We start from the raw sequence: 25,158 nt of genomic DNA, 5'->3' as shown, positions 1-25,158 counted from the left end.
TTTACTCTGATGTATGTGACTACACAAGGTGCAAGGCAAGGGTGAATCAGGTCCAATGTGTGTAGCACACTGCAGCAACTGTACGGAACTCTGCACAGGTTTTAGAAATGTAAAGGTGCATTGCATAGGAATCAAAAGGCATTAGAATTTCAGAGGCACATACACTACCAAGTCTGCATTAGAATCAGAAAAAAACAATATTAAAGTGAACACGTACTCTGTCTAAGGATATGCAAATTGATCTATATTAAAAATAAAAATGCCGAACCTTAGGGCAAAATGGAATCAAACTTGAAGTGAACGTGGTTTTTTGGTTTGTGTTCATTTTTTGACATTTAAAAAAGGACAGTCCAGACAGGGTTTGAGTGTTCACCTGAACTCTGGATTTGTCCATCCCTGTGTAGTTGCATATGACACTTACTCATCATGAATGAGTAAAATAAACAGAACTTTGAAAACGTGTCAGTGATAACAAAATCTGTGGCCACTTAAGAAGTTTTGTTAGATTAAAAAAATCCTGAAGTGCCTCTAAAGCAGTAGGTCAAGAAATCTGATTAAAAACCAGCCTGAATCAGTGTCCAATTTATCAGAAATATTTTGCAAAGTTTTCAGAAACTAATGGCAAAGCAGAGTGAGGAGCATGTGTGCTGGCCAGCACACGACAATGAGATTTATGACGCATTGACTTTCTCCTAGCGGAATCTTTGCTAGTTGTTGCCAGTTTATTCCTAGCTTCTAGTATTTTCACAATGTTAGAGGATGAAATTGCACTTCGAGGAAACCTTCTTAGCTCTTTGCTTGTTTCACAAACAGCAAAATAGCCTGCTGTGTCATTTTAACATTTTTGATAGATTTTCCCTGCCTTTGTGGGGAGGGACATAACCCCATTACTCCCAGGGGAATTAAAGTACCCATAAGAGTTGACTGGCGTAATCCTTTATATTAGTCTCTCTTAGTGCCCAGTTTTTAACTTGGCTGCACTCAGCTGAAATGATCAGCTATTCACCATCAGATCCTCCCGCCCACTCGGCAAAATCACAGGTTATGGCATTTTTGAAACCAGAAAAATAATGGCATCCATGACTTCTGTGAGAGCTATTACAAAGGTGTAGCCTTAATAATAATAATGAACGGACCAAAAATGTAGAACAAGGATTAACTAGCTATACAAGATAAAACAGACAATATAGAGTCTTCCTAAGCTGCCAATTTGATGTGGCCCAAGACATCCAACAGGCAACATTGTTACCACTGATGGCTATTAGATGGCTTGTTAAATGAGCTGGTGCTCAATCCGGTTTCTAGTGGACCAGCATCCATCACGGAACCACTAACACAACTGGCACTGCTTGGCACCATGATGTCCCAGCAGGGAGAAAAAGGACCGAATGGAAGTGGCAACGGAACGACTTTGTCATCCCTACAGGTGGCCTTGTTTGGTTAAGGTTAAGATGCAAGGGCAGGACAGAATGGAGAAGCTTGCTCTCCTGCTGCCTACGCTGCAGATCTTTTGAAGAGCGAACTTTCATTCTCCAGGCCTATCCAGTCCATTTCATGAGCACTGAAATTCACTACACTTTAAAAAAAAAAAAAAAAAAAAAGATGATGAAATAGATTTCATTTCCCAGGTGGATCATGATGTCTTTATCTTTCTTTTTAAACATAAATCCCAGCAAACGAGGCAGGGGACCACTCCTGCACAAAATCCATATCAATTACTCTGCTGTACAAGACCTACTCCATGCATATATGTTTCAGCAATGACAAAAACTGAGTCCCCATAGTGTATTGAGTACTTTGCTCTTTTATGGCATTTGGGGCTGTAGTGGCAGTTGAGCCATTAAGAGGAACAATTGATGAGGCTAGCTGACGTCAATACTTGAAAGGCACTTCTCCTATTTTAGAAGCAAAAATAAATACGGATGTCTGTTAAAAATATAATTTAAGGTAATCAGAATGCCATATAACAAGAGCGCTGTTGCACGTAATTGGTGCTCTTGCCTGTACTTAATTTCCTCACATGGTAAGGCTATTGCTGTTACTATCTATGTCCAAAGATAAGCAAGCTGCTTTTCCATTTTCTATTTTTTTTTAAGACTACCTTATGCCATGTCTCTTGCATTTTAAATTGAAGATATCCATGTATCTGGATGGACAAAAGTATTGGATAGATAATACAGTAAGTATTTACTACTAAGTAAAATTTTCTTGTTGGTATTCTGGCTTGTCTTAGTTTGTAGAATGTACACTAACAGAAAAATAAAACAGGATTTAACTTTAGATTTAAAAAGTTATTACCTATGCCCAGTGATGAGCTGCCAAAATCTTAACAACCAGTTCCCTCCTCACCCCACGAGGGAGTCGTGGCCCGCCCCCACCCCCCGAGATCTCCTCCCCCATCCAACCCCCCCGCGTTCCCTGATGGCCCCCCCCAACCCCTGCCCCATCCACCCTCCTCCCCTGTCTCCTGACTGCCTCCAGAACTGGGCAGAAGGGGCTCGTGGGCCACCATAGTGGGTGCCCACTCTGCCCCTAAGAGCCAGAGGGACCTGCCAGGTGGGGAGTCTGGCAGTGCTTACCTGGGGCAGCTCCCAGGAAGAATCCGGCAGGTCCCTCTGGCTCCTAGGGGTGGGGGAGCGTAGCTAGGAGGGGAGCAGGGGGAGCACCTGCTCCCCACACTGATCACATCAAAAGTGGCGCCTTAGGCGCTGACTCTGTGGGTGCTCCGGGGTTGGTACTCCAGCCCCGGAGCACCCACGGAGTTGGCGCCTTTGGCGCCACTTTTGGCTGGTTGTTAAATTTAGAAGCCCTTTTAGACAACCGGTTCTAAAAGGGCTTCTAAATTTAACAACCGGTTCTATCAAACCAGTGCAAACCGGCTCCAGCTCACCACTGCCTATGCCATCTTTCAGCACATCAGGGTTAATGATTTTCCATTAGATCTTAAATAAAATGGTTAGTGTATACAGTTCTTTGTATACATTTGTGGTGGAAATTAATAGATTTTTTTTAAGGCCAGAAGGAACATTATGATGATCTGGTCTGATTTCCTGCATAACACAGAATTTCATCTTGTGTTGCTGGATACAGCCCAACAAATTACTCAAGTTCCAACGTCATGAGTTAATGTTGCAATACGGGACCTAAAGCAAATACAAATTAAACCAAAACAAATCGAGACGTGACATGAAATACAAGGTTCTAAAGGGTCTGAATATATAGTAAGGAAGCTTCTTGAATCACCTCTAGAGTAGTTCTAGTGTTTGCTTACATCAGGACTTACATAATTGATGATGGTAACTGGAAATTGTTAATATGGGGGTAGATGTTTTGTGCTTCTACGGGCACAATGTTCTGAAGATTCAGAGCAGGCTGCGCTGCGGGGACAGGAGGACAGTGAAGAAATTTGGCAGCATGTGACTTCCAGAAGAAGAAAGGGGAGCGTCCATGTACCAGCAACGCAGATACAGGTAAGTAACCGTTTTCATGTTCTCTCCACAGGTACTAATGCGGAGAGTGGACTAGATGATACATCTGAGGGAAGAGAACAGAAGGAGACTCCGCCGATTGGAAGGCATGAGATGCACTGTCCTAGGGTTGGGGGTTCCACGACCACCGCTCCCAAGAGAAGGAGGTGTGTGGTGGTGGTCGGGGACTCTCTCCTCAGGGGGACTGAGTCAACTATCTGCCATCCCGATTAATCCGTCTCTGGATTAAGTTTAGAAGTATGAGCAACAAGGGTGATGTTGTGGTGGGAGTCTGCTATAGACCACCGGACCAGAGGGATGAAGTGGACAAGACTTTCTTCTGGCAACTCACGGAAGTTACTAGATCGCAGGCCCTGGTTCTCATGGGAGACTTCAATCACCCTGATATCTGCTGGGAGAGCAATACAGCAGTGCACAGACAATCCAAGAAGTTTTTGGAAAGAGTAGGGGACAATTTCCTAGTGCAAATGCTGGGGGAACCAACTAGGGGCAGAGCTCTTCTTGACCTGCTGCTCACAAACCGGGAAGAATTAGTAGGGGAAGCTAAAGTGGATGGGAACCTGGGAGGCAGTGACCATGAGATGGTTGAGTTCAGGATCCTGACACAGGGAAGAAAGGAGAGCAGCAGAATACGGACCCTGGACTTCAGAAAAGCAGACTTTGACTCCCTCAGGGAACTGATGGGCAGGATCCCTTGGGAGAATAACATGAGAGGGAAAGGAGTCCAGGAGAGCTGGTTGTATTTTAAAGAATCTTTATTGAGGTTACAGGGACAAACCATCCCGATGTGTAGAAAGAATAGTAAATATGGCAGGCGACCAGCTTGGCTTAACAGTGAAATCCTTGCTGATCTTGAACACAAAAAAGAAGCTTATAAGAAGTGGAAGATTGGACAAATGACCAGGGAAGAGTATAAAAATATTGCTCGGGCATGCAGGAGTGAAATCAGGAAGGCCAAATCATACCTGGAGTTGCAGCTACCAAGAGATGTTAAGAGTAACAAGAAGGGTTTCTGCAGGTAAGTTAGCAACCAAGAAGAAAGTCAAGGAAAGTGTGGGCCCCTTACTGAATGAGGGAGGCAACCTAGTGACAGAGGATGTGGAAAAAGCTAATGTACTCAATGCTTTTTTTGCCTCTGTCTTCATGAACAAGGTCAACTCCCAGACTACTGCAGTGGGCAGCACAGCATGGGGAGGAGGTGACCAGCCCTCTGTGGAGAAAGAAGTGGTTTGGGACTATTTAGAAAAACTGGACAAGCACAAGTCCATGGGGCCGGATGCGCTGCATCCGAGAGTGCTAAAGGAGTTGGCGGATGTGATTGCAGAGCCATTGGCCATTATCTTTGAAAACTCATGGCGATCTGGGGAAGTCCCGGACGACTGGAAAAAGGCTAATGTAGCCCATCTTCAAAAAAGGGAAGAAGGAGGATCCAGGGAACTACAGGCCAGTCAGCCTCACCTCAGTCCCTGGAAAAATCATGAGCAGGTCCCCAAGGAATCAATTCTGAAGCACTTAGAGGAGAGGAAAGTGATCAGGAACAGTCAGCATGGGTTCACCAAGGGCAAGTCATGCCTGACTAATCTAATTACCTTCTATGACGAGATAACTGGCTCTGTGGATGAGGGGAAAGCGGTGGACATGTTGTTCCTTGACTTTAGCAAAGCTTTTGGCACGGTCTCCCACAGTATTCTTGCCAGGAAGTTAAAGAAGTATGGGCTGGATGAATGGACCATAAGGTGGATAGAAAGCTGGCTATATTGTCGGGCTCAACGGGTAGTGATCAATGGCTCCATGTCTAGTTGGCAGCTGGTATCAAGTGGAGTGCCCCAAGGGTTGGTCCTGGGGCCGGTTTTGTTCAATATCTTCATAAATGATCTGGAGGATGGTGCGGATTGCACCCTCAGCAAGTTTGCAGATGACACTAAACTGGGAGGAGAGGTAGATAGGATACAGAGGGCCCTAGACAAATTAGAGGATTGGGCCAAAAGAAATCAGATGAGGTTCAACAAGGACAAGTGCAGAGTCCTGCACTTAGGATGGAAGAACCCCATGCACCGCTATAGACTAGGGACCGAATGGTTAGGCAGCAGTTCTGCAGAAAAGGACCTAGGGGTTACAGTGGACGAGAAGCTGGATATGAGTCAACAATGTGCCATTGTTGCCAAGAAGGCCAATGGCATTTTGGGATGTATACATAGGGGCATTGCCAGCAGATCGAGGGACGTGATTGTTCCCCTCTATTCAACATTGGTGAGGCCTCATCTGGAGTAGTGTGTCCAGTTTTGGGCCCCACACTACAAGAAGGATGTGGAAAAATTGGAAAACATCCAGCGGAGGGCAACAAAAATGATTAGGGGACTGGAACACATGACTTATGAGGAAAGGCTGAGGGAACTGGGATTGTTTAGTCTGCGAAAGAGAAGAATGAGGGGGGATTTGATAGCTGCGTTCAACTACCCGAAAGGGGGTTCCAAAGAGGATGGATCTAGACTGTTCTCAGTAGTAGCTGATGACAGAACAAGGAGTAATGGTCTCAAGTTGCAGTGGGGGAGGTTTAGGTTGGATATTAGGAAAACCTTTTTCACTAGGAGGGTGGTGAAACACTGGAATGCGTTACCTAGGGAGGTGGTAGAATCTCCTACCTTAGATATTTCTGAGGTCAGGCTTGACAAAGCCCTGGCCAGCATGATTTAGTTGGGGATTGGTCCTGCTTTGAGTAGGGGGTTGGACTAGATGACCTCCTGAGGTCCCTTCCAACTCTGATATTCTATGATTCTATGATTAAGGAAGATTCCCCAAAATCTCTTAATAAGAGCCAAGTTCTTTTCTTAGAAATGTATAGGGAATCCCATAGAAGTGTGTGTGTCTGAGTGCAATATTTTACTCAATGTTTCCTCTTATGAGACTTCCAGACCACTTTCTCAATGAATGGTTAGTTTTGAACAGAACCAAGTTTTTAAACTTTGAGATTTCCTGATCATGTTTAACATGTTCTAAATTCTTAAAGTAACTCTTATTATTTCTTATACATTTTGCTTGCTATTGAAGATAAATGAACAGCTGAGTGAATGCTTGGGTGCCCTTTTTAAAACATGATTGAGTGCTTTATATGTAATTCTCAAAGCCTTTGAAACCTCACCCGTTCTCCATGAACTTTCAAAACTAACTGGTAAAACCTTTACATTTTCTTCCATTAGTTTCTTTAGAACCCTCAGATGCTTTTCATAATAGTCTTGTGGGCTAATAAACACTTACTTTTACAGGAATTCTTTTAATCTTCCTCTTTTGTTTAGTTGTGGTTCAATAAAATCATCAATAGCATTTAAGTCCTAAACTTTATCTTTCTCCTTTTTATTAAAAAGAGGAAAAAGTAACTGATGAGTAGACCCCAGCATCCAAAGTTAGGCAGGGTTTCTCTTGTGTGTAAGGCAGTCGTCTGAGGCTAACAAGATCTGGGTCCTGCCATAGACTTGACTCTTTTTTATGTATTTAGGATTACAGCTGAGACATTTTAGCATATTAACACTAACTTCCCTATTTGATAAACTATGTTTGTAAAACTGCCAAATTCAATAACTCTTTAAACCACTAATGTAATGGCAACAAATGCCAAAAAATGTGTAGCTGAAAAATGGACCAGTACGGGGATCTGAATACCCCTGATTAAGTTTACTTTTCTTCAGAATTAGGGGTCCAGAACACACAGTGGCGGAACATACACAATGTAGCAAACATTTGTGATTAACGAAATCAAGGATCTGGCCATAATAATGATGATAAATAATAATAATAATGAATCCATTATACTTGTAACAATCCACAGATCTAAAATTATTATAAATTGCCTTGACAAGAACATTGATAATGAAATGAACAGACCAAAATTTGACTGAATGGGGTTAATAAGTTGTAAAAGCTCAGCAGTAGAGAGGAACATTTTTCAAGTAATTTGAACAAAACTGTAATAACAGAAAAGTTAATTATTAAAATTAGTCTTTCATCCTTTTGTATGCAGTGGGCTAACTCAAATTTGTATCCGGATGAATAATAATTCACCATTATAAAGAGACAAATTTAAGCATCTGAGAAATAGATTTAGCAGTAAATCAGTTCTGCAATTTTAAGAAATAAGATTACTAAAAGCACTTTTGTTCAAATAGATCTCCTGGCAACAAACCTCATGAATCTGGGCCAGCCAGGCTTCAAATAACATGCTGCCTTCATAAGACTGAGGCCTGGTTGTAGAATAAAGGCTGCCCATACAATTTTTTTATTCATATGTGCATATACGCAGGCACAAAATTTGATGTGGTTTTCAAATAACGAGGGTCCTGTCTCTGCAAACACTTATGCATGTGTTTAGCTTGACACATGTGAATTCAATGGGACTACTCATGTGAATAAAATTAAGCATTTGTGGAAATGTTTGTAGGATCTGAGCCTAGATGCCCAAACTGATATAGCAAATAGATATTGCTGTGTATCTTCTTTTCCTGCCAAAGCTTCATCATGTGTTCCAAACTGATGAAAATGGGGGATTGCGCCACTTTTCTTCATGTAAACGTATAAAACATTAGCCTTTCCCATGACTGTATCGCCCTATAGAAATATTTCCCACACCACCTTGAAACAATTCCCCCTTTAGAAATATTTTTCCCACCCATCCTCAAATATCCTACCTCTGTGACATTAAATCTTTTTGTTTGTACCACAGATATTCATAGGATCATAGGGCTGGAAGGAACCTTGAGAGGACATCTAATCCAGTCCCCCAGTACTGAGGCAGGACCAAATATATCCTCCCTGACAGATGTTTGTCCAACCAGTTCTTAAAAACTTGCAGGGACGAGGATTCTATAACCTCCCTTGGAAGCCTATTCCAGTGTTAACTATCCTTTATAGTTAGGGTTTGTCTACACTGGCACTTTGTTGGCAAAACTTTTGTCGTTCAGGGGTGTTAAAAAGACCCCCCCGCAATGACAAAAGTTTGAGCAATGAAAAGCACCGATGTGGACAGCGCTTTGTTAGCAGGAGTGCTCTTCTGCTGACAAAGCTGCTGCCGCTCATGGGGGGTGGAAGTTTTCTGGCGGCAGGAAAGAGCTCTCCTGCTGACAAATAGCAGCGACACTGCGCGCCTTTTAGCAGCACAGCTGTAGCGGCACAGCCGGGTCGCTAAAAGCCTCATAGTGTAGCCACAGCCTTCGAAAGGATTTCCTAATGTCCTAAATCTCCCTTCTTCAGTTTAAGCCAGTTTTTTGCCCTACCTTCAGTGGACATAGACAACAACAACAACCCTTAACATATTTGAAGACTGTTATCAGGTGCCTGCCCCTCCCCTTCTTTTCTCAAGAATAAACATGTCCAGGTTTTTTTTTAAACCTTTTATTATTTTTGCTGTTCTCCTCTGGACCCTCTCCAATTTGTCCACAGCTCTTCTGAAAGCGTGGCACCACAAAATGGACACAGTAATCCAGCTGAGGCACTGCCAGACCCAAGCAGAGTGGGACAATTACCTCCAATGTCTTCCAGCATGATATGGCGCTCCAGTTAGTACATCCCAGAAGTGTATTAGTCTTTTTTTCACAGCTGCATCATATTGTTGACTCATTCAGTTTGTGATGCGCTGTAATCCCCAGATCCATTTCAGCAGTACTACCAGCCAGTTATTTTCCACCTTGTTGTGATTTTGATTTTTCTTTCCCAAGTGAAGTACTATGCACTTGTCATTATTGAATTTCATCTTACTGGTTTCAGGACAATTCTTCAATTTGTCAAGGTCATTTTGAATTATAATCCTGTCCTCCAAAAATACTGGAAACCCCTCCCATCTTGGTTTCATCTGCAAATTTTATAAGCATACTTTCCAAGTCATTAATGAAATTATTGAATAATATTGAAGCCAGGACTGACCCCTGTGGGACCCTGCTAGATACGTCCTCCCAGTTTGACAGTGAACCATTCATAACTTCTCTTAAAATATGGACTTTCAGCCAGTTGTGCAACCACCTTATAGTTTGCAGTGTTGTAGCCAGGTTACTAGAGAGCTTGTCTCTTTAACCAACAGAAGTTGGTCTGATAAAAGATATTACCTTACCCACCTTGTCTCTCTAATACCCACATTATAGTAAATTCATCTAGACCACATTTCCCTAGTTTTTTTATTAGAATGTCATATGGGACTGTGTCAAAAGCCTTACTAAAATCAAAATATTTTATGTCTTCCCTCTATCCCAGGGGTCGGCAACCTATGGCACGCGTGCCAAAGATGGCAGGCGAGCCAATTTTTAATGGCACGCTGCTGTCTGCCGGGGACGGCAGACAGCAGCGTGCTATTAAAAATCCGGCCCGGCCCGGCCCGCTCTTCTCTGCCCACCGCTTTCTTCTTGCAGGGCAGGCAAGCTCCCCCCTCCCCCAGCCTCTTCCCCCAGTGTGCTGGGTTCCTGCCCCTCCTCCTCTCCCTCCCTGCCACTGATCAGCTGAGGGCCCTTGCTACGGAGCGGGAGAGGGAAAAGTGGAGCCGCAGCATGCTCTCTGCTCTGGGGACCTTGGGGAAAGGGGTGGAATCAGCATATCCCCTCCAGCCCCCTGTTGTGAGCCACTCAGGGCAGGGGGCTGGGAGCACTCCCACAACCCCAGCCCCGTGCCCTGACCCCTGCACCCCCCCCCACACCCCAGCCCCGTGCCCTGACCCCTGAACCCTTCTCGCACACCCAGCCCTCTGCCCTCACCCCTGCACGCCCCCCCCCACACCCAGCCCTCTGCCCTCACCCCTGCACGCCCCCACACACACACCCAGCACTCTGCCCTCACCTCTGCACCCCCCCACACCCCAGCCCCATGCTCTGACCCCCCCCACAACCCCAGCCCTGACTCCAGCACCCCCCCCACATACCCAGCCCCCCTACACCCCATGCCATGACTCTTGCACCCCCCACATCCCCACCCCCACCCTGAGCACCAAACAGGAGCTCCTGCACACACACACACCCACATTCCCACCTGCACCCCTCACACCAAATGGGAGCTGCCCAGGTAAGCGCTCCACACCCAAACCTCCTGCCCCAACCCTGAGCCCCCTCCTTCATTCTAGCTCCTGGCCAGACCCTGCACCCCAACCCCCAGCCTGCTCCTTCACCCCCAGCCCTGTGCTCAGTGCAGAGAGAGGAAGAGAATGGCTAGAACCAGGGAGAAGGTAGGTACCTACTCTGTGTGGATAGGGCCGGGACCCCAGACCGGCAGCAGGCTGAGCGGGGCCGGCAGCCGGGACCCTGGCTGGCAGGAGCCAGCAGATGGAACCCCAGACCAGCAGCGGGCTGAGCCACTCAGCCCACTGCCGGTCTGGGGTTCTGGCTGCCGGCCTCTTGCCCCACTCAGCCTGCTGCTGGCCTAGGTGAACGGAACCCCAGGCTGGCAGGGGGCTGAGCGGACCAGCCGTGTAAGATCAGCATTTTAATTTAATTTTAAACATTTTGAAAACCTTGTTTACGTACGACAATAGTTTAGTTATATAATATATACACTTATAGAGAGAGACCTTCTAAAAAACGTTAAAATGTATTACTGGCACGCGAAACCTTAAATTAAAGTGAATAAATGAAGACTCGGCACACCACTTCTAAAAGGTCGCCGACCCCTGCTCTATCCTGTTGTCAGTAACTCTGTCAAAGAAGGAATGAGGTTGGTTTGGCATGATTTGTTCTTGACAAATCCATCATGACTTTTCCTCGTAACCCTAGTATTCACTAGATGCTTATAAATTGACTGTTTAATAATTTGTTCCAGTAACTTTCCACCTATTGAAATTAGGCTGACTGTCTATAATTCCCTGGGTCCTCTTTGTTCCCCCTTTTTAAAGATAGATATTAGGTTTGCCATTTTCCAGGGGGCAACAGTATTGTCTGTTTCTCTCTCTTTTTGGATTTTCTGGAGACTTGGCCTTTCTTTTCTTTTTTGCTTTTGGGGATAGTTGATCTCCATCTGTGGATTTCATATGGCATAAGATACAGAAGAATTGCAGATCTAGAATTTTGCAATGGGGTTGGCAGAAATTGGGAAGGGGCAGTATGGAAATAAATAACATTACGCAAATGCTGTTTTGGCAGTGAACTCCAACCATTATGAATTGCAAGAACCTCACTAGATTTACTGATCACCACATTTAGACAGTGATTTGATGAGTGGGTATTTACTGTGAATGAATGCCTGAGTGTCGGAAAATCATTTACTCATTACATTATATCCATAGAAGCCAAAATCCACAAGTCCATTGAGGTTCACAGTTCAGTCTATATCTTCCCTGCTATATCTCTTCTACTCCTATCATAGTGTTCAGTAAACTGGAGGAAATCCTCTTTAATTGAATTACTTTGCAAATGCTTTAAGCAAAATGCTATTTTTTCCTTTCCCGCCATTGTTTCATTTGCCATCACTCACAAACTTACCTCCTATAATTGATTGCTTATTATTGTATATGAGTCCTGTTAAATAAGAAATACAGTAAAGCACTCTGGAATTTGATCATAATCAGATGGCATTGGCTTTTTAATTAAACCACTGTATCCATAGAGTGTATTGTATGAAAGTTACACATACATCTGCTTCAGTTTACAAATGACAGCTTTTTCATATGTCAACAGCAAAAAAACCTTTCCTTGTGTACATGAACAGAAGTGCTCCACAAAAGAAAAGGGCCATCCGTATTCATGAACACAATAATGCATAGATGAATTTTTTTTTCTCATTTTGCCACATAAATTGCTCTTATAGTGTTATATAAAAGTGAAAGTTAAACAAATGCAGGTTTTGTATTATGCAGTAGCAGAGGCTCTTCAATGTATTTAAACATGTATAATCTGAATTCCTAAAAATACCAACACTTGATAAGCTTCCTGCAAGTGTGCAAATTGTCTGTATTTCCCACAAGCAGCTTCACCCCCAGACAAAACTCATCCATTAAAATAGGTACTGTAATGTTCTGAGAAATATTTGTTTTGTTTTGGCATTTATATTCCAGTCAGATGCTCTGAGATGGGACAGAGACATATCGGGGTGGTAACTGACAGACAAAGGGCTGTGATAGTATCAGGGACAAATAAGGAAAATAAATATGTCTGAAAGAAGAAACCGAGGTTTTCCAATATTCTTTTATTAGAAAGAAAAATGGGTCAACGTGTCTGGTGATCAGGAGAAAACAAGTAAACTTACGAATGTTTAAAAGTCTATAGTGCTTCTAAACAGATGTCGCCTTAATAAATTTGCCTAAACAGAAACACAGTAAATGAAAAGGTACTATTCAGTCAGCAACTTCAAATTGTCAGAATTCCACAGAAGGAGAAAGTTACTTATAAACAAGAAAAGAGCTAACCTATTCTCTCTTACAGTATGAAAAAAAGCCAAAACCACATGCTACTCACTCTCTTACTTTCCACATTTCAGGCCTGATCTTGTGACCTTACTCAAACAAAACTCCGTTGTCTAAAATGGGAGGTTTGCTTGAGTAAGAATTGCAGGAGTTGGTCCTTTATGACTTGGAATCTGGTAACCTTCTATATTTCATGATGCTTCCAATGTAATGAACAGAACTAAATTTTCAAAGAAAGTCACAATGGATGTTTCCATAAAAATATGCACACACCTGCTATGCATGTAAGCTTACTTGTGTACTCAAATAAGCAAGTAGGCAGCTTGAGCGGGCAGGCTCCTCTCCCACCCCGAGGTTCCTCACAAATAATCTTGGACATCTCTTGCTTGTCAACACCTCCGAGTTTTATAAATGTTACCACCAAGAAGTCCCTGTTACAATCCCTATGCAGCACTTCCAATGGCAGCGTCTTTCAACCCTCAGCCTTTTCTCCAAGTAGAAGAGGAAGTATCTTACCACCCGGAGACCTACCTGTGCCTGAGCTCTGCTAGTCCCTCCTCCCTTTGCACATCTTTCCTGTGCTTTTAAGTAGCCTCCACAGCCAGGGGAGTGATCAGAGTGCTGGATCAGCTACTGGCTCTCAACACTGTCACAGGCCAGCATACCAGGTAAGTGTTTCTACAAATGGACAGTTGGGCTCACAACTATACTAGCTGTGCATGCAAATGACAAGATGCGCTGGTGCAGTGACTGCACACACATTTATTTGAAGGTGCACATATTGTGCCTCCCTTTGCAAACCTGTCTCCAATATTTCATCTGTGCATTGTATGTTCTATTTTTATGATGTTCTGTATAAATCATCTATGTTCCTCTAGATGGTGGCTTACCTATAATTATTCTTTCCCCTACATTAACAAACAAAAAGACCGTTTTAAAACAACTTATTGCACTACACAATAGATTTCAAGTAAAAGAAAATATAGTTTGATTTTCTTGTTAAGAGAAAAGGAAATATATTCAGTCAAGAGTCTGTATAAGCTAGAAAAATATGCACGACTACGTGATACAAAATCATTGCAGAAAAATACATTTAATTGTTATCCTTGAGAATGAACAACTTGAGCACAAGTTGGCTGACTTGCTACATGTTTTTCCAAGGCTGACACTTAAACAATCTTTTATAAATGGTGAAAATGGATGGATAGATTTGAAGAGTCATGATTGCAATTAAAATACCATAACTGAACTGGAAACAGGGAACTCCCCCCAAAACCTACAGTGCTCCACTGAAGAAGCAAGAAGGTGCATATTTGATTCACTGCCTGCAAATGGACTGAAGTGTGTGAAGAATAAAAAAGGTATTTTTAGATGTACTTTAAACATAAGCTAAATATTGGATATGAAAGATGCATACTGGATATCTAGAAGCCAACTGAAGTCACTGGACTTCCATTACCTTTAAATAAGCCCCTAGTTAACAAAAGTGCATAGAGACATATGTGAAGTAATTGGAGTTAATCTTGGGAACTGCAATGCTCTATTAATCTACACAACAATGGCATATGTTGAAGGTGACCTGCAAATGAAGAATGTGGCCATGTCCTTTTCAACTAAAGAAGGCCTGAAGTGTTTCAGACACTGTCAACTCAAAACTTGCTTTTAAATTTCAAAAAATACTTCTGGAATTTTTTTCTGCATTGTTCTTAGACAAAGCAAGTGATTATTTTCAGTGTGCCCCAAAGTGTGCCTTGGAGTTTATAGGACAAAGAGAAAGAAGGTCTCTGCCTCCCACAGGGGGCAGGCATGGGTGTTAACAACCTAATTTTTACTAAGAAGTAAGGAGTGGGGATAAACAAACAATCGTGAGAGGATGGGTGAGGATGGGCAGGGGCTACTGCTCACTCACTGCTACTCACATGTATTTTTAAAATAATAATTATTTTACTTTTTTTGGGCACTTCAGTGAAGAGAGGGTGAAATGCACAGTGCTAGGTTGTGGGAGAATAGGGCTGAGCATTGACACTGGAATTTAAAAGTATTGATCTGGGCATGGTGATGAATGAGGAGAGAGAGAGGGCGGGGGATGGATTTTAAGCATTAGGCTGCAATGTTGTTAAACTTAACACAGGGGAGGGGTGCTACCTGCCCTGCCACCCAGACTCACATATCAGGCATTTTAAGTGGTTCCAGTGTGGGGGCTATAGGGGTCCTACCATTCAACCTGTAACTCAGGGTTGACTCTCCTCAGCCTACCCCTAGGGCTCTTCTGAGCCCTATCAACCCCTAATTCCCCATGAGGGGGACAGAGGATATAAAAGGGAGGGGGGAACTCAAACCATGAAGGGTACAATGTCTCGTCAGTCTTGTGGACACAAAGCCTATCAGCAAAATCCCTGGACTCTTGTGTCCTTTTAGCCTTTTAACTTCACTGGAAACTGGCCACTGGTGTGATAACTCTTGCCTGATCCATTCCCTCACCTTCCAGAGCCAGATGTTGGCCCCTGCATCCAACAAATCTACTCCTTCATCTCTGAAAAACTCAGTCTGATTACAGGGTTAGTTACACTTGTCATCTACCCCAGTAAACTTTCCACTGGAGCAGACCTAAGTCCTATAGCAACTGAATTCCCTGGACCTTCCAGGAGTCCAAACCCTCCAATGTTGCCAATGCCACTGTCCAAATCATCGCTGGTCCCATCAGGTTTTTCCACCCATTGAGGCGAGTAAGTGGCACTTGATTATTAGTGTAATTGCTTTGTATTACTCACAGACATTTCCATCAAGTAGGAAGCTCAAAAGATCTTATTTTGGCACAAGGTTTGGATGCTTGCACTGTTTCAGACGGATTATAGTTGATCTTAGATTTACAGTAGAATGATTAGAGATGAGCTGACTGCCCAGTAACAGTACCTGCCTTGACTAAAATACACCAGTATATTAGGGAGACTCCAGTCATGCTGTTAGTGACATCATTTATATATGTGCCACCCTCTAGTGGGAGGCAGCCAGTAAACATCTCTGAGTGCGTCTAAACTGCACGCTTCTTTTGGTGGAGACTGATACTACAAAGTCATTCTGTTCAACCCACCTCTAAAGGGTGAAATCTAATTTGACTTTAAATCCAAGTGAACTCTCTACTAAGAGTTTTGAACTAAGAGGATGTTGATCCTGTGCAATTAAAAAAAGTAAAGAAAATGGAGGCAATTTTAAAGTATATATTGAAAAATCCAATCCAGGCTAGATAACTATTGTATTATTGGAGACTGGCATGTTTGAAATAAGACAATAGTCATGCCCTTCCATTCTCAGATGGTCTATTTGTTGAGTTATTAGCAGATAGAGTAATGTGCTTGAGTAATGTGCATGGTGAAGTGCATGGTTTTACATTCTTTCAACCTTTCATCTAACAGTGCATCTTGTAGGAGGATGATTATCACCATCAGTAGGAGTCAGAAGCAGCAGGGAATGGCATAGTTCATCATCATGCTTCTACTTCAAGAGGGTGCTTTGAATTGCTGCTTAGTAATCCAACAGCCTACAGTATCACTGATCTTTAATATGCCTAATTATTGTAATCTTTGACATTTTGGGACAGATTATTACTCAGGAGTTGTGTACCTGAAATCAAGTGGATTAGAAAGAAAGCCATGGAGACTTCTGTAGCTCTTTTTTCTCCCACTGGAAGTGAGACTAACAGCTAAAAAGATTCTGTGTTTATGACAAACTACATGAGAGAGAGAGAGAGAGAGAGATACAGTAACACACACAAACCCAGGTTTGTTAGAAATGCATTAAACCTTAAAGTCCTTCAAATGATGAAACCCTAACATGTTCTCACCATTGAGGAAGAAGCAATTTGTGAAAATGCTTAGTTTTGTCTTGTAATCCCTGCCAAATGCTGAATTCTATAAACATTCCAGACATGAAATTATTTGAAATTGGACCACTGTCTGCTAAGCAAAACTCACTGGCACAGGTCACAGAGAAAATTCACATACTATTATTCAGTCTGAAGTTCAGCAGTGAAAAGAAAAAGAGCAAGGGACAGACCACCAGCATACCTAAGCTTGACAGCATCTCAACTGTAGGTTTCATATGGTCACAAACTACCTTTTTCTAAAGGGCCAAGGCAGACTGGGTTCTCATTGTGCACCCTACAATCACACCATTACGTATACAAGAACCGAGATAAGTAAACTGCCCTAATTCAAACATTTTAGGAGAGTGGGCCACAGCACAGGGTTGCAGAGCACATGCCATCCATATTCCTCATCATTAGAAGGTACAGAACTTTCATGAAACACAGCTAGGAGCTATTTGCTTATATTTGGCAGGGTTTTTTCTCTTGAATTGTATTCAGTTGTCTTCCAATATACTCAGTCATCCCCCTTTTGCCACTCCAATGACTTATTTTGATGAGCACAAGGTCCAATCAACGTCAAGGGATGGTAGTGGGTTGTGTTTCTACTTTTACCTTAATTTCCACTTATTCATTCTTCATTCATAATTTGTTCCCCCCCGCTTCTTTTTCCTCCCACAGTTGTACTGCAATACAATGGTAATAGCCAGAACCCTGTACTCTGATTCTGCCTTCCATGAATATTAGCAGAATCTGGAATTCTGCCAGATAGCTGGAGAATTACATGTTTTGGCCACAAAAATCTGCCATTTTGCTACATTCAAGCACCCAGCATTTTAATCTCTCTGTCATGCCGTGACCTGACTGCAATTTCCTCTCTCTGCAACTTTCATCACGAAGGGAGTGTGCATTCCATAAGCAGCACATTATCCTGCCCTGTTGCTTAGACAAGAGGGAGCCAGAAAATGGGACAATGACTCTCCAGAGTCATTATGGTCACCCTTACCTATCGTTGAAGGCATCTGCCCTGTGTGAGGGTGGAAGGGAATGTGGCAGCCAGGGGCTGTGCTGATGAGCCACAACTTCTGGGCAGAGTTCTGTCCCCACTGGACTATGACATATACAGGCCAGGATTAAAACAATCTGGGGGCCTTAATACAGCATGACACAAGGCCCACTGTGGCACCACCCACATGACCCTGCCCCTCCACCGTAGGCCCACTCTGTTTAGGAGTGAGGGTGGAATTAGGCCACCACCGCTTCCAGAGAAGCAGGGCCCCCCCTTCCCTTGGCAGCAGCAGGTCTACAACAAGGGTCCCTGTTCCCTCTCAAAGAGGCAGGGGTTGGCAGCAGGATACCTTCCCCGTCCACCTTTTCCCCATCCCCAATGCTCACCTCAGCAGCTGGGTGTATCTGTCCCCAAACAGATGAACATGAAAGGGGATGTGTTTAGCAATTGGACATTCTTTTGGTCACAATAGGAAAACGATGTTGCAACAAGGTTAGATAAAAAACAAAACAAAATAAGAGCAGCCACACTATTTGCTGTAATGGGCAAAGGGTGCCATATACTCCAGCAGCATCTGGATATGCAAGCAGCAGACCAGATAGACCCACATAAAATCCTAGAAGTTCTCCAAAAGCATTTGCAACCCTGATAAAATTGTCATATACAAAGCTATTGTTTCAACAAGTGTAATCAAGAATCTGGAGATGCAATGATCAGTATAATGCCAAACTGTACAAAATGACTGACTCATGCCATTACAAATATTAAAAGATAGTAATTAATTTGTGAAAGATTAGTACTAGGAATGAAAGATGCAGAAGCTTGAAGGAGAATATTCAGAGAACCCAAGCTAACTCTACCCAGAACTACGGACATGTGAGCAAGCTCCCATCCAAAGGCATAGAGAATTTTCCTATGGGGTCATCTGTAATAACTGTGGCTAGAGAAATCATTATTCCAAAGCTTGCAAATAAGAAAAACAAAGAAAAAAATGCACCACATTGAGGAAGCATGCAATGATTCAGAGGATGAAAATTTGCACGTAAATGATATTAATGTAGTGCAAACCAGCAAAAAAAAAGAACAGTTTGCAAAGCTCAGAGTAGCACCAGATGCAAAAATAAGGCAGCAGCAGACAAACAAACAGGAAATTGAATACCAAATAGACAATCGTGGATTGGTGAATGTGCTAGGCTAAAGAGTTCCTCAACATTATGCAAGAGAAGAAAGTGAAGTTGTAATCAAGCAAAGGCTAAATTACAATTATACAGTGACACAGACCCAAGCAATGTAAGCAAAGCACTAAAAAGAGCTCACTACCAAATACCTACAATTGAAGAAATGGTACCTGACTTGAAAAAGCAAAAAATATCTTCAGCACTTGATACCAAAGACACATATTGCTGAATACTACTGGATAAAGAAAGCAGCAACCTCTCCACATTTTGGACATCAATTGGTAGGAACAGATGATTGAGAAGGCCATTTGGGTTCAAACCTGCAGCGGAAAAATATTTATGCCACAGTAAAATATACTAACAAGACTTAAAGGATCAGCAGATCATGCCCATAATTTCATCTGTCTGCTAGAAAGACCCAGGAAAGTAAATCTAAAATGGAGCAAAAACAAGATGACGTGCACATCTTAGAAGCAACTACTGGTAAAGATACAGCATGGACAGCGCCCTCTGCTGAGGCAGGACCAAGACCATCCCTGATAGGAGTTTGTCTAACCTGTTCTTAAAAACCTCCAATAATGGGGATTCCACAACCTCCCTTGGAAACCTAGTCCATGCTTGACAATCCTTTATAGTTAGAAAGGTTTTCCTACCATCTAACCTGAATCTCCCTTGCTGCAGATTAAGCTGTTTACTTTTTGTCCTGCCTTCACATGGAGAACAACTGATCACTGTCTTCTTTATAACAGCCCTTAACATATTTGAAGGCTGTAATCACGTCCCCCCCCTCAGTTTTCTTCTCTTGAGTAAATATGCCCATTTTTTTAAAACTCTACTCATAGGTCAGATTTTCTAAATCTTTTATTTTTTTTTTGCTCACCTGTGGACTCTCTCCAATTTGTCCATTTCTTTCTTAAAGAGTTGTGCCCAGAACTGACACAGTACTCCAGCTGAGGCCTCCTCAGTGCCAAGTATAGTGGGACAATTACCTCCCATGTCTTACTTACAACACTCCTGTTAATATACCCCAGAATTATATTAGCCTTTTTTTGCAATTGCATCACATTGTTGACTCATATTCAATTTGTGATCCATTATAACCCCCAGATCCTTTTCGTCAATACTACTGCCTAGCCAGTTATTCTTGCATTTGATTTTTTTTCTTCCTAGGTGTCATATTTTGCACTTGTCTTCAATGGATTTCATCTTGTTGATTTCAGACCAAAGTTCTAATTTTTCAAGGGCATTTTGAATTCTAATTCTGTCCTCCAAAGTGTTAGCAACCCCTCTCAGCTTGGTGTCATCCACAGATTTTATAACCATACCCTCGATTCCATTATCCAAGTGAAAATTATCCAATGAGATTAGGGTGACCAGACAGCAAATGTGAAAAATCGGGACGGGGTGGGGAGTAATAGGAGACTATATAAGAAAAAGACCCAAAAATCGGGACTGTCCCTATAAAATCGGGACATCTGGTCACCCTAAATGAAATATTGAATAGTACCAGACCCAGCCATCATACATCTCAAGGAGTTGGTAATCAACTATCTCATCCTGATGTAATGTGATCTGAACAAAGTAATGTGACACCAGTGAGACTCGGCATGGGGCAAGTGAAAGCCAGTAACTTTCATGTCAAGGTCACTATAGCCAACAGTATAAAGACAATGAGGAGTCCGGTGGCACCTTAAAGACTAACAGATTTAATTGGGCATAAACTTTCGTGGGTAAAAGACCCACTTCTTCAGATGCCTGGAGTGAAAATTCACTCCATACATCTGAAAAAGTGGGTTTTTTACCTATGAAAGCTTATGCCCGATTAAATCTGTTAGTCTTTAAGGTGCCACTGGACACCTCGTTGTTTTTGTGGATACAGAATAACACGGCTTCCCCTCTAACAGTATGAAGGTACATCCAAATAAAAAGGAATGTCTTGAAATAATATTCCTGTGTGAAAAGTTCAACCAGTATGTGCAAGGAGAAGAAAACCATTCAAGTAGAAAGGGAACATAAACCACTCAAAAGCATTTAAAAAAAGTCACTACTGGTGACCCCCAAATGCTTTCTGAGCTTTCTGGTGAAACTGCAATGCTACAACTAAGATGTACATTACAAGAAAGGGACTGATATGTACACAGCTAACTATCCAGAACAGCCTTGCAGCATGAAAATATGGTAAGAATAAGAGGTCCTCAACCTGATAGAAAGCATCAACCAAACCAGTTATATGCCACTTTTCAAGGCAGGGACCAGAGAGAACCTGAGAATAAACTAGACAAGACCAAGATTAAGACGTGCTCACATCCATCATTCTGTCAGGATGACCAGACACCAGGGGAGAAGTCCCATTTGCCTCTCAAGAATACTGCAACTATCAAGATGAGTTGAGCATACAAGATAGTATCCTAGATAAGGTGGGGGAATCATCATTGCCAGAGCATTCACAACAGAAATTCTCAATAATATATCGGAGCCATTCTGGAATAGAAGTTTGTATCCAGAAAGCCAGAGACTCTGTATAGTGGCCAGACATGATCAAAGTTATCAGTGAGAAGATGTGATACATGTGGGGAAATGCAGACTAACCAACCAAAAGAGATCATGAAAATACACAGCATCCCTAACAGACCTTGGAGAAAAGAGAGTATGGATCTTTTCATTGCAAACCACAAAAATGACCTTATTATTGTGGACTACTATTGAGACTTCTGGGAACTAGATGAACTGTCAGATACTACTGCAGTGACCATCACAGACCACTCAATGAAGTACTTCAGCAGGCATGGTATCTCAAATTGTGCAGTTTCAGATCATGGACCCCACATTCAGTGAGTTTGTGCAACTTACTTGGCAAAGGGAATTCAGTCACATCATATAATTACTGTACCACAGCCAGTGAAATGGCAAAACTGAATCGGTGGTTAAAATTGGTAAGACTATTAAAGCTGCAAAGAGCAAAGAAAATATATGGGAAACCATTTTTGAATGGAGAAGCACACCCATAAAAGGCATTAAGAGCAGTCCAGTTACAACAGTTTGTCAAGACACTTGTGTACCTTGCTGCTAGTAGCCCAGCATTATTACCACTTGAGTAACAGGCAGAAAGGAAGAAAGAGATAGTAAAAGAATTTTAGTTATAATCTGGGGATGCATCAATTAGAAGTAATGGAGGAGGAGAAGGACCTTGGAGTATTGGTTGATCACAGGATGACTATGAGCCGCCAACGTGATATGGCCGTGAAAAAAGCTAATGTGGACTTGGGATGCATCAGGCGAGGTATTTCCAGTAGAGATAAGGAGGTGTTAGTACCGTTATACAAGGCACTGGTGAGACCTCACCTGGAATGCTGTGTGCAGTTCTGGTCTCCCGTGTTCAAGAAGGATGAATTCAAACTGGAACAGGTACAGAGAAGGGCTACTAGGATGATCCGAGGAATGGAAAACCTGTCTTATGAAAGGAGACTCAAGGAGCTTGGCTTGTTTAGCCTAACCAAAAGAAGGCAGAGGGGAGATATGACTGCTCTGTATAAATATATCAGAGGGATAAATACCAGAGAGGGAGAGGAATTATTTACGCTCAGTACCAATGTGGACACAAGAACAAATGGATATAAACTGGCCATCAGGAAGTTTAGACTTGAAATTAGACAAAGGTTTCTAACCATCAGAGGAGTGAAGTTCTGGAACAGCCTTCCAAGGGAAGCAGTGGGAGCAAAATACCTATCTGGCTTCAAGATTAAACTTGATAAGATAAAGGAGGAGATGGTATGATGGGATAACATGATTTTGGCAATTAATTGATCTGTAACTATTCCTGGTAAATAGGCCCAATGGCCTGTGATGGGATGTTAGATGGGGTAGGATCTGAGTTACTACAGAGAATTCTTTCCTGGGTATCTGGCTGGTGAATCTTGCCCACATGCTCAGGGTTCAGCTGATCACCATATATGGGGTCGGGAAGGAATTTTCCTCCAGGGCAGATTGGAAGAGGCCCTGGGGGTTTTTCGCCTTCCTCAGCAGCATGGGGCACGGGTCACTTGCTGGAGGATTCTCTGCACCTTGAAGTCTTTAAACTATGATTTGAGAACTTCAATAGCTCAGACATAGGTGAGAGGTTTATTGCAGGAGTGGGTGGGCTAGACTCTGTGGCCTGCATTGTGCAGGAGGTCAGACTAGATGATCATAACAGTCCCTTCTGACCTTAATATCTATGAGTCTATGAAATGCAAAGGCCAAAGCCTGTTGTGACCAACAAGGTGAGACCTCCCACATCTTCACTTGGGAGACCCTATCAGGGTCAAATTATTTCCTAATGATAAATCAAGCACTTGGAAGCAAGCTACATGTGTTGACCAGATAAATCCTCATTCTTATAACATAAACAGTGGCTGGGCATATATTTCACCAAGCCCCCAGACACATACACCTACTAGGACCACAATACTTTGTACAGCACTAAGGCATGAAAGAACAAACCTCCCAAATCCAGAAAATATCTTAATTGACAAACAGTTAACACCAACTTTTTTTTAAAGTCATATGTATAATGATACAGATTTTACAGGGGATATAATAGAATAATAAGCAAGTTATGATATTCATGTTTAATTTTGCTATTTCAAATCGATGTGACAAAAGAGATGTTATGATCAATAGCTTCCCAATAGGGGGTGTTATGGCCTGATTATGCATAGGCATCATGTCTAGGAACTTAGAGAACTTTACTTTCTGGAAGTGCTTGATGAAAATGGACTGTACGTGCAGGAAAGAATAAAGCCTGAATATTGCACTCTCTTGGGTCTCTGTTTACGCTTGCACACAGAACACTAATGGTGATTTGAACAGCATGCTCTCTGCCAAATTGTCCGTAGGCAGAGGAGCTGAAAGTCTGGCCAATCCAAGCAGGAGGCACCACTGAAGGGTTGTTGTTGGTGGTGGGGGCGGTATGTTGACCTGAATTGTATGTGTTAGTTGTTATGGCTCGCCACTGATCGCATCCGACCAGAAGATTTATAGGGTCTTGTCCAATTCAGACTACTGGGTCCGAGAACTCAGAGTTCTGTATCGGTAGAGGACTCTTGGGGTGCTTAGCAAAAACACTTACACTGAGGACAATACCAAATTGATAAAAACTTTATTGAGATTAACAAAAGAATAATAAATGCTATGAAATTTATGACTGCAAAACAGTAAAAGAATTCCAAAACTCCTGGTGGTAACATTCCTATTATAAGTACCTTAACCTAACATATTCACACCCTTCCTTGAGGACCCGGTAATCGGAGGTGAAGGACCAGCCTTACTCCTGGCATGCCTGATAACATGATGATTCTGGCTTCCCCAATAGTTAGGAATGCTGAGTAGTTATACTATACTACACAAGCTGAGCTGATAGGGTAATGGAAGATAGAATGATAGGTAGATAAAAAGATAATCTATAGACTATAAGAAAACAAAGAAAAGAAAAAAACTCCCTAAGATATCCTTACATGGTATATAGGATTCTGATGCTATGTAATTCAGGCCCAACCTACTGTACCTAAATCTTATTTCTGTACCCTAAGAAATTTATGGGTACCGTTATCCTATAGGTTAGTGGATTATGACACTTACTCTCTACATATTAATAAGGATTGTCTCACTCCAAAAACTGAAAACCTAGGCTTTCTTGGCGACTTCCAGGTTTGTGGTGTACCCTGCGGTTACCAACTGGTTGCAGACACCAGATAAACCTATTCAGTGTTGTGTGTAGTTCCTCTCTTCGGTTCCCCAAAGTTCAAGGACCATTTCTATCTGTGCCAAGGTTGCCAGCCTTTATGCTGACTTACTCTTAACTGATCATACTTTTAGCTATTTAGCTAATCTTACCAGATACAGGTAGGCTTCTTGCATTTCAGCAAAACTTATTCTATGTATAATTATTAGGAAACATATCATATGCCTCAACACATCCTAATTGCATAGGAATTAATACTGATAAAATATAAGAATCATATATGAAATGGATTAATTCAGAAAAAGAAACATATTATTTGATACAGCTAGCTGGATTAGTAGGATATAATAGCTAGCCAAGTAATCCTATGGGCTACAGGTACCATCTCAATGGCATTGTCCCCAGTCTTCTGTAGCCTGAGAGGGGTTGGGCTGGGCACAGCCACTCTTTGCAGAAGTGTTTCTCCAGTCAGCCCAGCAAGGACCCCCACCCAATTTAAAGCTGCTTGGTGCTTGATTCAACCTGAATTTAATCAACCTGT

General features: G+C 42.4%; 1 protein-coding gene across 1 annotated transcript in view; it reads left to right on the top strand.

Annotated features, from left to right (window-relative positions):
- Positions 1-25,158, top strand: part of RTKN2 (rhotekin 2) — a 266,798-nt gene that overhangs the window by 73,715 nt on the left and 167,925 nt on the right. The gene's annotated exons all lie outside the window — the stretch shown is intronic.

Source organism: Natator depressus, chromosome 7, assembly GCF_965152275.1.
Source record: "Natator depressus isolate rNatDep1 chromosome 7, rNatDep2.hap1, whole genome shotgun sequence".
Taxonomy (NCBI): Eukaryota; Metazoa; Chordata; order Testudines; family Cheloniidae; genus Natator; species Natator depressus.
Note: the sequence above shows the minus strand (reverse complement) of the source record. Positions and strands in the feature narration are given on the sequence as shown.